The 15,341-nt window shown below is 38.0% G+C and overlaps 2 pseudogenes; both read right to left on the reverse strand.

The window, feature by feature from the left end:
- LOC106628102 (protein Mis18-alpha pseudogene) lies at positions 1 to 1,240 on the reverse strand (annotated as a pseudogene).
- A 158-nt stretch (positions 1,241 to 1,398) lies between these two features.
- Positions 1,399 to 13,227, reverse strand: LOC148184801 (uncharacterized; annotated as a pseudogene).
- Positions 13,228 to 15,341: the final 2,114 nt, after the last annotated feature.

Raw genomic sequence — 15,341 nt, forward strand, 5'->3', positions numbered from 1 at the left:
TCAGACCTGCCTGTGCAGAGGAGCTACACAGGACTCATTCGTGGTCAGTCTTGTCTCCAGAACATTCAGTATCGTATCTATCTTTTGCAGCACGTCTTGCAAGACAGCTCGACTTTCAAGAGTAAGATGTTTCTCATGAAAAACAGCTTGCTTCTCTGAGCTTCCTAGAACATAGCTTTCAACAGTCAGTATGTAAACAGAACAAATCTCTCTTGTATTCGAGATTCTTTGTACTGTAGATACTGCCAAGTGTTCTCGAGCAGCCAGAGCAGAATAACATTCCTGCTGTACAGCCGCACTCGCCAGGGAGCTTGGAGACCTTCCGCTCCAGGTCCATGATGACGCTGTCAGCTACACCGCGCAGCAAGATGCAGCCTGTGTCATCGCCACTGGCCACCCAGCTTGATGAGTCACTGTCCTGGGCTGATTGTGATGTGAAATTGTATCCCCATTTGTCCACCTAGCCCAGAAATAGATTTTGTATCCTTAAAACATCATCTAAGAGTAGAAGTGAGTGGAGAACAAGCACTGAGTCTGTTATCAGAGACTACTTACTCCACCCCGCATCCCAGGGCGGGGTTTTGACTACAGCACAGACAGACAACAAGGGACAGATCATCTTGGCTTTCCAGCTAGCCAGAGCAGAGAGGTCTTCCTGGACTGTTTTCTTTTCCTTGAACGGATCGAACCTGCTCTGAACTGGGGACTCGGGGGAGCACCGGGAGCTTGCACCCATGGACTACCGGGAGCCCAGCCTGGGCAGCGGCATTTTCCAGCACCAGAGGGACTGATAACAGAGCGAACATCCAGAGGAAAGAGACCCTATGAATTTTGTCATCTCTTCAGAGCGTTTTGTAATTTGATATTGTTCATTCTTGTGCTGGGTATTGCTGTGCCTGTTAAACAGTTTTTTTCCACTTCTCTCAGAGAAATCTCTTCCCAAACCGGCTAGGGGGTGGGAAAAAGGGGCCACGCGGGTTTGTTTCCTGAGGGAGGCCCCATTGGAGGTTGTCTCCCAAATTTGCCCTAAACCAGGACAAATGCAGTCACCCACATGCCGTCTGCAGCCGGAGCACATGAACACCGTGGGCATGATTGCCGTGCCCGCCCGTCGCTCTCGCTGCTGCTGCTCTGGCCGGCCGCCGCCCGGCTCCAGCAGCGAGAGCGAGTACTCCAGCTCCAGGCACAGCTCCATCGTGTCCCGCCTGCTCGATGACCAACCGGCAGCGGCCCCCGACATCGCCCTCAAATCACCTGCCGAGGAAGCGGCAGTGACGCTGGGGACCGCCCCGGCACTGCCCCACTTTGGGTTGCATTCCCAAGCAACCCGACTCAGAGAAGCCCCAGCACGTCGGGGGCCGCTACCGGCCTCACACCGTCCGCGGGCTGCGGCCTCGATCACAAGGACTTCTTGAACTCTCTCTTCGAAGTTCTTCGCAACTTTCCCTTATGGTACTTGTTGGCTCTCAGTCTCGTGCCGGTATTTAGCCTTAGATGGAGTTTACCACCCACTTTGGGCTGCATTCCCAAGCAACCCGATTCACTTTCGATCACTCACAAATGCCTAAGGTATCAGAGAGTCTTCTTCAATAGGTCCTAAATAAATGGAGTTGAAAATCAGTTAGTGATCTCTTTGCCAAAATAAATTTTAATTTCAGTAATACTTCCTAGGTAGATTCTGTTGCTTCTCTTCTTTTAGATGTGTTTAAAGTGTAGTCCTTCTGTGGCAGAAGACAAAACCTACATTTAACAGAATTTTGTCTTCCAATGGACTTGTTATGCAAATAGGCAACATAACTATTTTTAAAAAATTTTACTAATAAATTAAAAAGCTGAAGGAGATGAAACTTGAAAAAATTCATACCTGCTTTGTACCATGATGCTGTTGATAAGTGTTGCAATGAAGATGATGGCAAGCAATACTTATAATTTAAATAGAAGGTTCCATTTTTGCAGAAACCTTAGCTGTTCTGCTGGCTGTGTTTTCTGGGAAATCATTGTTTTGGTTTGTTTGGTTTTTTGATTCAGATTTCGTGGTTGTTGAGATGAAGAACGAGGGATGGGACCACCTTGCTTTGAAATGACTTATTGCTCAAATAGCCAGATATCAGTCTCAAGGTGCGAGATTTAGAGGAGCAACAAGTCAGCTATAGCTCAAGGAAGACATGAGTTTCCTCTTTGCACAGCAATATATAACATTTTTGTCCAACAGACAGTTGACATGAAACTTGTTTTCACTTATTAACCTATCACCTTTGCTTAATTTTGCTGCACTGCGTCTGTCTCTTAGCCATTAAGCTGACAGGTCACATACTCACACCTCTGTTATATTTTCTAGGTCTCTAACTTACTCTATAAGTCATACTATTACAGTTCAAACTTCAAACTATTTTACCTAATATAATGTCTTACCTACTCTAGGTGTATTCTTACTTATAATTATAGGAACATAAGTCTGTAATTTCCCTACCCAATGTCTGTGTACCTTCATCACTACATCAATCCAAGCTCTTTCTAAGGCTGCAGATTGAACCCTTCAGCATCTGTAGAAGTTTCTATTTTTCGGTTTCCAACACATGGTGTCTTTTGAAAATCCTTAGTACAAACAGTAAAATCTAGAAGATGAGACAGGCTAAAGTAATATTTTCTCATGAAAATGAAAATATTTTTTATTACAAAGCACATGTTCCTATCTGTGCTGATATTTCTTCAGATTATGCTAAGGATATGCTAAGGTACTTTTTTGTGTTTATATATTCTGAAGTACATTTAAACAGGTAGGGCATATAAATCCTAAGAAGCTATTTTATTCCTGGATTTCATCACTTTCCATATTTCATAAATGCAGTGATTCTATATTTTCTAAGACCTCTGTTTTCCTAAAAGATTCTGGACTCTGCTCTGACCTTGGAAGTGGTCACCTTTGTTGATGTGTAGAGATTGGAAGTGAAGATCACTATAAATATAGAACAGCTACTTTGTTAGTTATTAAAAATAGTAATTGGCTGGGAGTACTAGGCTAGGCAGTAATGCTTGTCATCCAGATATAGGTACATCCATGGATATCTGATGCCTGGACAGATACTTAATTTCTTCAAGAGCAGTTCTTCATATACATATCAATACCCATTGTTTCTCCTGTCTCACTCTTCTTATGAACATTGATTTCAATCCTTTTTTCCATTTTCTTTCATTTCTCCAGGGAAGCTATAGGGCATGCATGCTATTACTATATATATTTTTCTATGGTCCAGTGAAGTGATTTCTGTCCAGTTTTCCACAGAATGCATTGTGAAATCTGTAATTACTGTTAAAATCTAGTTGAGGGTGTGTTAAATAACCCTTAATACCAGACGAAGTAATTGGGAGTTACTGTTTCAATTACTATTTTCCTTTAGCTTGTCTGCATGTTTCCTATCAGAGAATATATTTAAGTGATTTGAAGATAAACTTGAGTCCTGCTAAAGTTATGAGGAATTCTGTTTCCAGTCCCTGGAGGGCTGAGACTCCGTTGTTAAGATACTGGGTCATGAACCTTAGGTTCTTGTTTTAAGTCATTTGTAACTGAAGATATGCTCATGGTCCAGAGGACTCTGGGCGGGCTGCAGAATTGACCTGAAGAGTATCTCTCAGGTTTGTCAAAGAAATGGGCAAGTTCCTGCATCTGCTTTGCATGGATGTACCCCTAAGGGGATGCTGAGGGGCAACAAAATGACCATGAGCCAGCAATAGGCTTTCATGGCAAAGGCATCCAACAGCATCCTGCCCTGCATTAGGCAGAGCATTGCCAGCAGCTCAAGGATGAGGGTCCTTCCTGTCTACTCAGAAGATGCTGGACCAGATCTGGAATGCATTCTCCAGTTCTGGGTTCCCCAGGATAGGAATATTATGGACTTTCTGGAGTGAGTCATCTGCAAGCCCATGAAGATGATTAAGGACTAGAGAGCCTGGGAGAGCTGTGATTGTGTATCCTGGAGAAGGATGAGGGGAAGCTTATCAATTTGTATAAATACCTCTGGACGACAGAGCCAGGCTCTGTTCGGTGGTGCCCAGGGGCAGGATCAGATGCAATAGGCACAATATCAAACACAAGAGCATCCATCAGAATATCAGGAAAGTCTCTTTCCTTGGAGATATTCAAAAGCCATCTGGCCAAAGTCTTGGCCAGCCTTTCCTATCTTGATTAGAGGTGTTGAAATACATGGTTTTCCGAGGTCCCCTCTAACCAGTGATTCTGTGCTTCTTTGACTTACTGCAGTCCATTTATATTTCATATAAATATTAATGTTTTTAACTCTACAATATGCATTTTAAAAGAAGTATAAATAGTAAAAAAAGGATATTTCACACATCTAATATTAAGAATTTGTGTTCTAAACTCATTCTGAATTCCATCCTGATGTTTGATTCTGTGGTAGGCTTCCATAAAAATCCATGATGCTGCTGACTGGAACATAACAAGTAATGTCTTTGCTGTTGATGTTAGATGATAAAACATATTACATGTTAAATTTTTTCAGTTCCCCAGAACTTGCTGAATTTTTAACCTTTCAGAGTGGAAGTTTATGTCCAATTTCTTTCGAATCAACTTGCAGCTGTTTCTGAGAAGGATGTGAAAAACTGCAGAAATCACACTGAACTTCATTTGAAGGGCCTTCATTTGATCAGAAGTGGAGGAGGCAGTGTTATCAATTGGAAAGAAAAGAGCCCAATTCAGGTATATAAGTTATCTGAATTTGATGCTTTTTAAATACACTTTCTAGTTGTATGCTGGATTAGGTATAAACTCTTGTCGGTTTTTGACAAAATGTTAGAGCTGAAAGGCTTTGCTTAAGGCATTGACCTCTGTGTTTTGTATACTTGGAGGTGACTTTGCTTCAATGACTGCTGCCTTCAGTTCTTTTCTTCAAAGAACTGCATCTGTGGCTCAGACAGACTTCACACCTCACATCTAAAATGATGGAATGGCTGTATCTGCCCTTAAAGCTCTATGTTAAATATATAAACATTCATTGTATTTAACCTCTTAATATTTAATCCAATTTATAATTTTACCTTTGAAATTAAAAGGCATGTATTATATGCAATAAGGATTTCATATTTTAAAGAGTTTCAAAATAGGAAATCTGAAGTGCTTCTGAAGATTAAGTTTTGCTGGAACAGAATGAACTACATATTTACATCCACAATTAAAATTCACTTTACTTACTCTGGAAAGCTGAGTATGTATGACTGCTGGTGGAGTCAGTTCCCAGTTTAGATAAAGGAGGGAAAAACATTATTTACTTCCCAATAATGTCCAAATAATAACAATAATAATTTTTAAAAGGATACTTCATGACTGTTCTTCCTTATCTGAATGCTTGCAGTCGATCTTTCCCTCTGAAAGTCACATCTCACTTTGTCTAAGTGTGGTAGACAGCACCTTCACCAAAAGGAAACAAATGCTCAGATAAACTTCTTAAAATTATTTGGAATCTTTACTGTTACAGAAAGGAAGAATTTCAGAAAAAAAGTCTAGTGATGAAGTTGAAGCTGAATCCACTGAGCTGCCTGTATCAGTTCTTACAGCACAGTTAAAGTTCAAGGCTACAACTTCTCATTTTATTCTATGAACTGTTTCCTTTCACATACTTAGAATTGTAAGCAACTGTGAAACACAGTATTCAGCTTGCAGCATTTGACTGTGAAAAAAATTCATTTCCTTCAAGTCACAGATACTTAACTATGCCAAGACTGCATTTCCTCAAGTGTTACGCAAATTATGATAATCTCTTTCTATGCATCTTAGTTGTATTGTTGTTTCCTTAGATTCCACAAGTATTCTAAGCACTTTAAGACAAGTTAAGATGCAAATTTTTAATCCAAATAATTTCTGTTACAGTCCCTGATATGGCACATAAGCCCTACAGCAGTAAACCAAGTAGCCTGTCTACCCATCAAGATTATTTTGGTAATTAATGTTTCTTTAAAAAAACATATAAGCTGACTTAAAACAGCACTAGGTATTTTATGTTGGATTGAAAATGTGCATTTCAAGATGGCATAGCTGGCTAAATAGCTAAGGGTGGAAGGAATTGCAGGAATTTGTAAATGTGGGGGATATGAAAGGAGTTGGAAATAATGTCAGACAGCCCTGGGAACATGTAAGGAATTCCTTTTTGACAATCTGTCATTACGGTGGGCAGATACTGTTTTACAGAATTGCATTTTTGAAGCAAAGAAGCTGCCTTAACCTGTGTAAAAACAAAATTGTAACAGTGTGCTTTTCTTTGAAGTAAAAAAAACCCAATATACATGGTCAGATATTTTGGCTTTGAGAAGAGGTTTGAATACCTTTAGTTTTCACTGTATTTTGATGATAGTTACATACATTAATGCTTATTTCATTTGTAGCTGTGTGGAGTAAAAAAGTTCTTTAACTGGAAATAAATATGTGAACAAAAAGCATTCCAGGTTAATGGAGAGATTTTTATGTGTGTTTCTTTTCTACCTTGATAGAAGCCACATCACACATGCTCGTATCTTGGTTACAGCTGCACGCACTTTCTTTTTCATATTGTCTCCCTTCAGTGTCACATAGAATTCTTATTACTGACATATCTTCATATTCTTGACTAAACCCATTAACTGTCTTGATGGCTGGTTGTAAATCCATTCACTTTGCATGGTGGCAGTGCTATCTGTATTTCTCAGCTTATTCTTGCACTTGGTATGGCACTGGTGAATCTGTTGTAATAGGCACAACAACATATACTGTTAGGCAGTAAAATGTTTCCATCAGATATCTCATCTGTTTAGAGAACAGGTGGCTAACTTCACTGGGATGTCGGTCCAGTGTTTATTCTGAATTGGTTTAAAAGTTGTTATGCATATTACAGTCAAAATGAAAAGTGAAAATTAATTTTAACTACAGCTTAATGAATGTTCATAGACTAATAATAGCTATTATTTTTAGCAGTAAAAATGTAAGGTAATTGTAAGCTAAGTTACTAATACCTATGTCATTATTGTTTTATAGCTTATTTGGTTCTAACTTAATGAAAAATTGGAATATAGCCAGATGTTGGCTATTATGATACAGTAGAATAATTATGGTACATTTTGGTTTAAAGTTATTTAGAGTTAATATCAGTGTTAGATTGATTAATTTTGGTTAATTAGAATTTTATATGATGAATTTTAGGCCTTTACAGGTAGCAGAGTAAGGGTGTACACAAGAAATGGCCTGAAAGTGCATCTGACTCTGTACCAGTGGTTTCATGTAATGCTTCTCCATTTTCCAATATAGGGCATGGGAATGGTGGGAGAGATATTTTCATTCATTCTTGATTCTTAGGTAGTATAGACAGAGTTTTTTGGGGATAGATGTCTTCTTTTGAGGGAGGATTCCCAAGTGAGCACTAGTAATGGCACAGTAGTCAGGCACAGGTGTTGTTGGGATAGTGCCCTGCTGTGTCCTTCTCTAGACGTGGAAGCCCTGAGAAAGTTTGGCAGAAGTAAGAAGCAAGGGAAGAGCTGAGTGGGATTTAGACTCAGAAGAGGCAGGTCAGACTTGTTTTTGAGGTGTGTACAGAAGCTGCCCGTAACCAGCCATGACACACTGGATTTAAGCAGCGGAGTGTAAGGGCCAAAGGACCTTTGAGTCACTCAGTCCCACTTTCATTAGTTTACACTTTGGTTTTGGATACAATGTACATTTTCATGACAGGAAGTATTTTTCATTTAGTAAAGAAATGACCTTTAAAAGTTCCTAACTTTATAAATATCAGTGTTACTCTATGCTGTAGGTTTAGCCCAGCCAGCAGGCAAGCACCTGCAGAGCTTGCTTGCTTACTTCTCCATCTCCAGATTGGGACTTGGGAGAGAATATGAAGAACAAAACCAAAAAAACTATAAATGAGTTATATTGACTCATGCATCAATATAAAGACAATCTAACAGGCAAAGGAGAGAGGAAAGAAGAAAAAAAGAAGAAAGCCAAAATCCTAACAAACAAAACAAAAGAAGCCCTCAAGTGATGCAGGGGAAATCACTCACCACCTTCATCCAGCAAAGCAATGCCCAGCCAGTCAGAGCAATAGGCGACTCAAAAGTAACTCCCCTACCACAGCTTTTATTGCTGAGCATCTCTTGCCTGCCCCCAACCTTCTCTTTGGAGCAGCATAGTGAGAAACAGAGAGAGCCTTGATGCCATTCAAGCACTGTTCAGCCAAATCACTGCTGTGATATCAACACTATTCTAACCACAAATCCAAAGCAGCAACATTTGGACTGCTATGAATAAAGCAAACTCCCATCCCAGTTTACTGCTGCTGCTGCTTGCTAATTGTGCTGACAGTGATTATTTTTAGGAGAGACTTGTTAGTCTCCTGTTGTATATTCAGATGCAATACATTCTTTGTCAGGCTTGTGCTCCTGTTGTATTTTAGCAAGGTTTGACTCTTTACCACATCTCTCTCTGGCATGAATTCACTGTGCCAGTCAATACTCGTATCTTGTCTCCTACTGCCTGAGTTCTGTGAACATTTCTCATTTTGTTGTGGCTTTGAGGTAACGGTACTTAACAACCGGTTGTTAAAGAAGACAAAACCCAAACCTTGACCTAGAAGGGCAATCAGATACCATAAATATCTTTGTAATTCTTGTAACTTATATCACTGGTGCTGAGTCTTATATAATAATGAAGTTCTTGGCTCTCTGGCACTATCAGCAGAGTGGTTGCCATAATACAAGATTCAGTATCACTGAAGTAGGGGTACCTTTAAGCAGCACAAGCTGAGAAAGATAGAAATCCTGCCTTTCAGTCACGATTTCGCTCTCTGAAAGATCCATCTCTCTAGAGTTAGAAGAGCCACTGGTTTAAACCATGCTGATTCCTCCAGAGCTGAGTTTTGTTCCCCTAAGCCTGTGCAAGTTTGGTACCAATTCCCACTTGATCCAATTTAGCATGTTTTTTAACCTTTAAGGAACTCTACTACAGTAACTTTGAGGAGAGATATTGGTGAAGCAGAAGGAGTTTTTGAGGTCTCATATAAATTATAATTTGGAATTTCACTTCTGGGTACAGACCTTGTAAACATAAGCAGAGCGTGTTGTAGTTTTGAGGGTTAGGCAGGAATGTAGTGTCATCCATGCTTTCAAGGACTTGTGATGCTCATTTGCCCCAAGTTTTGGCACAGGTCAGCTGGTTTCCACACAGATTTGTTTGTTTCCAAATGGTTTCATTTACATGAAGATTGTTACCAAGTAGGATCAAAGTAGAGCTGGTCATGAACCGTCTTTTCAGGATTTGGTTCCATAAAAAGCACTCAATTAAAATGACTATGAAGTTTTTCCTGAAGTGGGGAACAGAACCACAACTGGAAAAGAGTGAAGGATTTTTAAAATACAGTGGGAAACATACGAACTCACCCTAGGTTTAGACATTTTTGTATATACAAACAAATGTTTTCTTGTTCTCTTGCAAAAGTCTTTCCAAGTATTCCAGCTGTCAGGGTGCTGCACTGATGGCCAGATGAATGTCCAGCAGTGACCCAGACTAACTACTGGGTAGGATTGGGCAAAAAGCCCTGGCATGCCTGGCTGGTTGGACAGAACATGAGTAAGACAAAAGATGAGCAGACAGTGATGTGTGTCCAGAGGAGCTCACAAAATGAGGAGCTGGTCTTCAGAAGCATGAAAGAAGCAGGATGTTTCAAACTACTAATCACTTTAGGCATTTGTTTTTTCTTTTGTTCCCAGGTAAAAGTAACAAGATCAGCCAGCAACATCAAAAAATAGCTTCCCTATTTCCAGCAATCTCAGTTATAAAACGCTTGTAATTTGTTTGTATGTCACAATTTCCCTTTTTTTTTTTTTTTTCCATGACCATGCCCTCAAAACAGGTGGGAGCTATACCTCTTTAGTTCAGTTTCTTCAGTTAACAGAAAATAGAGGGACTTTTTACTTTATCACAGGTGAATATTCAGGATAATTTGCTTATTGTTTCTTTCCACAAGAGGATGCTATCCATCTTTAAGTTTGTAGTATTTGTTTATGAAGTTATTACTTACACCAAAAGCTATGATAACTGGTGACAAAGGTGGTATATCCAAGAAGAAGGAACCAACCCCTCCAGATCTTATCTGATGTTGTACAGTACATTTCAAATTTGGAGCAAAGAGAAGGAAAATTAAGTATTTGAAATAGAAAAAAAAAAAAAAAAGTTGTTTTTTGCTAAGATTTAATTTGAAGAATTATTGAGAATTGGCCAAAAAGGACAATTGTCTTTGTTTACATCACATTTTCTTTTACTGTTTTTTCAGGAGTGAAGCTTCTCCCTTTTTTACTCCAGACATGATATTTTTGAATCTGTTGCAAATTAATTATGCAATAGAAAGTATGTAAGATTCTCTATTTAATAGAAGTGGGATATCTGAAAACATCTGTTATGTAGAAAAGGTAATGTAAATGACAGTTATCAAGTCAGACAGCTTTTTTCTTCAATTTTTTTTTCAGGCTAAAACAACCACGTGTATGGTGTAATTTTCAATCAAATTTCCTTTTTCACTTTTTTTTAGGAACTTCGAAGAATTGTTGGACAATTGTTAAATAAAATATGAAATCTGGAAGGAGAAAACTACTTTGTGGTATTTTAGCACTTGCTAACCTGATTTTCTGGAAAGTTCACGTAAAGAAAATTTGGCTCATGTGAAATAGTGTATATCAGTCACTGAGGCCATATATGCTCAGCAGAATTCTGGAAATTCAATTCATAATTAGAAGATGGGGAAAAGTTAAAAATTATTAAAAAATATTTTACCAACAAATGGAAAGAAAACTCTGCTTCCACATATCCTTGCTTCTGTGTACACTCTCTAAAAACACTCACACTGCTGTGTGAATTTACAGTACATCTTTGGAAGAGAAAGCCCAAGCTGCATTTTTCAAGAGACCATTTGTTTATAAATACTGAAGAAAATGATAAAAACTGTTATCAGGGGTATGGTTTGGGTGTTTATAAGTTTGGCATAAAGACTCAGCAAATGTTTGCAGAGGAGATTAAGCAAAAATATTAAAATAAATACATACAGATGCCATATATTTATATATCTATATATATTTAGAATTTCCTAAAATGTATAGTCAGTGTTCTGCAGCACAATGATTTAAATCCACAGAAACTCTGTCTGTCCAGCTGTATAAATAGTTAGCACCAAACAAAAGTTGTACCTATCCTCTCCTACTCATATGACTGCACACTGCTCCTTTACACCCTTCTTTTGGCAGACAGAAGTAGTGGGAGAGAAGACAGTAAGGCTGAGGGAAAATTTATTTCACGTTGCACACATCAAGTCTGTATTCTATCACTCCCTTTTGAGTCACTCCCAAACACTCCCTACCATGCACAGTCAGTTTGGTGCCATTTCCACATTTGCTCTGTATTTTCTCTGTTAGCATCACATCACAGAAATAGGAGTTACTGGTGTTCTGGTCAATGTTGCTCAGTTTTAAGATGGAGAATCCCCTGAGGATGTTTTCTGTAATGTGCACCTTTGACCTGCCTGTGCTGGGGCTCAACTGGAGGCTGCTGGTTGTGGCAGTCGGGACCTTTCCTCCAGTACACGACAGGCCCCTCATTCTTCTGACTGGGGTACTCAAACACACTCAGCATCTACACCATGTTGTTGAGGAGAACGCTGGCATCTTCAGGGTATTGCGTGACTGAAAGCTGTGGCCCACTGCTGGCTCTGGGGTGTAAATAAAGCACATGCGAGGAAACAGAGGAATCTCTCATCAGATCTCAGGAGCACATGGCTGTGGCCAATCCATGGATGTACAGAGAGCCACAGCTACAGGCATCTACACTGAAAGGTGCACTCCAGTGAAGCAAACAACAGTTTTCCTACAGCCTTATGAGAAGCCATAAAACCAGGTTTCCATTGTAAATGTCCTTGTATTTGTAAAATTAATTTCAAATGAAACAGGTTTGTTAAGGGCTTCATATGCATTTTTATATAGAGTATAAGAAATTGGGAAGTCATTACTAAGAGCAGATAAAACTTTGTTTAAATATATAAGAACAAAATAATATTTTTAAAATGTCCTGTTACTCCTTTTTTTATATAGTCATTCTTTTTAGACTTTTTGTCATTTTATAGTATCATAGAAGGTTTTGGGTTGGAAGTGACTTCAAAATTCATCTAGTTCCAACCTCCTGCCGTGGGCAGAGATACCTTCCACTAGATCAGGCTGCTCAAAGCCCCATCCAACCTGGCCTTGAATGCTTCCAGGGATGAGCAGCCACTGCTTCTCTGGACAACCTGTTCCACTGCTCCAGCACCATCACAATAAAATACTTGTTTTTAATATCCAGTGTAAACCTTACCTATTTCAGTTTAAAACTGTCACCCCTTGTCCTATCACTACATGCCCTTTAAAAGGCATGTAATTTGAACCTAATTAATAAGAAATGAGTTTTCAGAAATTACAAGCCTTAATTGAAAGAGATTCCTGAAAACTAATATGAAACATCTTTTAAAATAATATTAATCCAGAAAAGTTTCTGGGCCTCACTTTTAATTTGGGCAAAAAATACATATTTTAAAACTTTAATACAGCACACCAATAGCAGTATTTCACAACCGATAGAAGACCAGTCTCAACTCAGTTGAATGAAGGAGAAGTAGGAGAAGTAGATAACTTTGTGAATGCAAAAAGATAGCTCATATCTGAAATATCTTTTGCATTTTTATGAGGCTATAAAGAAATAGCTCCAAATAACATTTTTTTTTTCCTTTTAAGTTCTTTAATGTACATGGTGACGACATATACTTTTTAAAAGTTCTCCAGGACACAGTTTTATAAAAATCCTGAAATAATATATTATCCAGTTCAAATAATTGTAAAAATACCGACATAGATATGAAACAATGTTTTCTACTTTTTCATTCAGATATAATTTTAATTTTGTATCACATGAACTTTTAATTTCTATCTTCTAAGTTTTTTTATATTTTTCCCCCCTAAATTGTGCTTTCCTCCATAAAACAGCAGCTTGAAGGGTTTAAGGAGTAAAACTGAGCAAATGACATTTTCATCCTTGATTATTAAATTAGCCTTACCTTCCTCGGTCAGTTAGGGTTTGGTGAATTCTGGATTAAAATAAATAAACAAAGACAAAAAATCCCTGCTTACCAGTAAAGTGAGTGAAGTTGTCGTAATTAATATACCAAGTTGCATCATTTTCTTGGTATTGCAAATGCAGGGATATTAAAACCTTAGGCAAGGCTACTGATAACACTGCTTTCAGCAAGTAGTTGAAAAGTAAATTCATGATCTGCTAAAGACATGTTTTTAATCTTGTTTTAAAGGGGAGGCTCTTGTGGTTTCATTCACTGTAACTATTTCCCTTTGTACCATCAGACATCTTGGACATAGCAACATGGTAGCTTCTGTTATAGTTTCAGATTTAATTCCACTGGGATTATTTTTCTAGTCTGAGAATTTTCCTCAGATGACTAGTAGTAGGATTGGTTTTCTTGAAGCTGCCTGTCTTGGTTTTCTTGAAGCTGCCTGTCTCAAAAAAAAAAAAATAAAAAAAAAAATGCTAAAACCCTCTAAGGCTGGGAGCAGTGCCTATGATGTAACACAGCAAAGTCTCCAATAGACATCTAATTCTGTTTCTTTTACTCAAAGTTCCATTTACACCTTAAACACCACTTGATGGATTTGCTTTATCTAGTATTGATCAAATTAGAGAAGTCAAATGTACTACAGGGATGATCCAGAGGAAACATTATTTCTCTTTGCTGAAATGTTGCTGATTTCTCGTTATCATCCTGCAGTCCAGGACGTGTGAACATTAGCTGCCAAAAACTCTAAGATGGCAAAAAGGGCAATGTATTTAACCTCCTAGTATATACACCTGGATTTACAGGAGCTCACTAGGTTAGTCAGTATCCTTGTAGCATCTTCTATAGACTTAAATTTCATGCAAAAACTTACTCCTCAGCTTAGTTAAAACTTGTTACCCAGCCTCACTGCCTACAGATTTATATGTTTGGGTTTGACTAAGAGATAATTCCCATGGGAATATCCAGTTTTGATCTGAAGGCTTTGAGAGATAAAGGTCAAGACACTGAATGTTCAGCTGCTGCAATGACTAACCACTGTCACCATGAATGCCTGTGCCTTAATTTGTATTCTGAGCTCTGTCTTCAGCTTCTTATCACTGGAACAGCTTTGCATCTCCTCTATAGACCTTTAGTACCACCCCCCCCCCCTTTTTAAGGTGATACTTTTGCATGCTATAGGATAGTTTTCTGATACTATTTTTCAAAAAAAAAAATCCAAAATTTCTTGCAACTGTTATGATTTAAAGCTGAACTCCTTTAAAACTCATTTATTCAGGGTTAATAATCTAATTTCTCTTTCTTTGTCCCTCTGTCTTGTTTATCAATACAAGAACATTTCTCCACAGAGTCCTACTGTGAAGTCCCTGTCAACTGATTTTCTATTTGAAATGTATCTTTTTAGAGTCACTGCTTTCTTATGTGGTACAGGAATATTACACATTCCTTAAATAAAGTTAAGGCTACAATCAAGCCCTCCAGCTTTCCAGTAGATGCTATTTAAGAATGTCTCCTTGGTGGTAACTTCCAGAGGTGTTTTGTTAAACAGAGTTTCAATCACTAATTGTATAGTCTAATACTAACTTGCATTTATGTCTTAAAGAATTTACTTATTTTAATTAACAATGATTCAAAGGTTCATCCCAGGAGAAAAAAAAATGAATTGTGTTACCTCATTTTGTTATCAGCAGATACACACATGTATGTAATTATTTTTACCAACATTTGAATATAAGAATAATTGGATATATTTATTTATTCACCATATCTGAAACTAACCAGGTTAAATAGAGAAACAAAAAGAAAGTGCAAACCAGCAAATTTCCCATTATTGGATAGTAACTCCTCAGATAACACTCTACTTTTATCTATAACATTTTGAAAAACAGAGATAAAGGTCCTTTAAGATACTGAATTCAATTGGAAAAAAGAGAAAACTGATCAAAAACAATCATAAATAACTTAATGAAGCTAGTCTGGGATCCATGTGTGCATTTAAGCAGCTATTTAGTATCAGAAAAAACAGGGTGGGGTTTTTTTTGTTGTTTTTCCTGAAAATTAATTTAATTAATTATATAGCAATTAAGTTATTCTAACTCAGTGTTTATCTTGGTATATTGATTCAATGAATTTGGTCCTGATAAAAGTTTGATAAGGTGATAATAATATGTAATTGCAATAGTGCTGAACTACACCACCGAGCAGAATTGCAGGCTGTAAATAAGC

The sequence above is a fragment of the Pseudopodoces humilis genome, chromosome 2 (assembly GCF_049639895.1).
Source record: "Pseudopodoces humilis isolate 2021_Gansu_Grassland_sample_001 chromosome 2, ASM4963989v1, whole genome shotgun sequence".
Lineage (NCBI taxonomy): Eukaryota > Metazoa > Chordata > Aves > Passeriformes > Paridae > Pseudopodoces > Pseudopodoces humilis.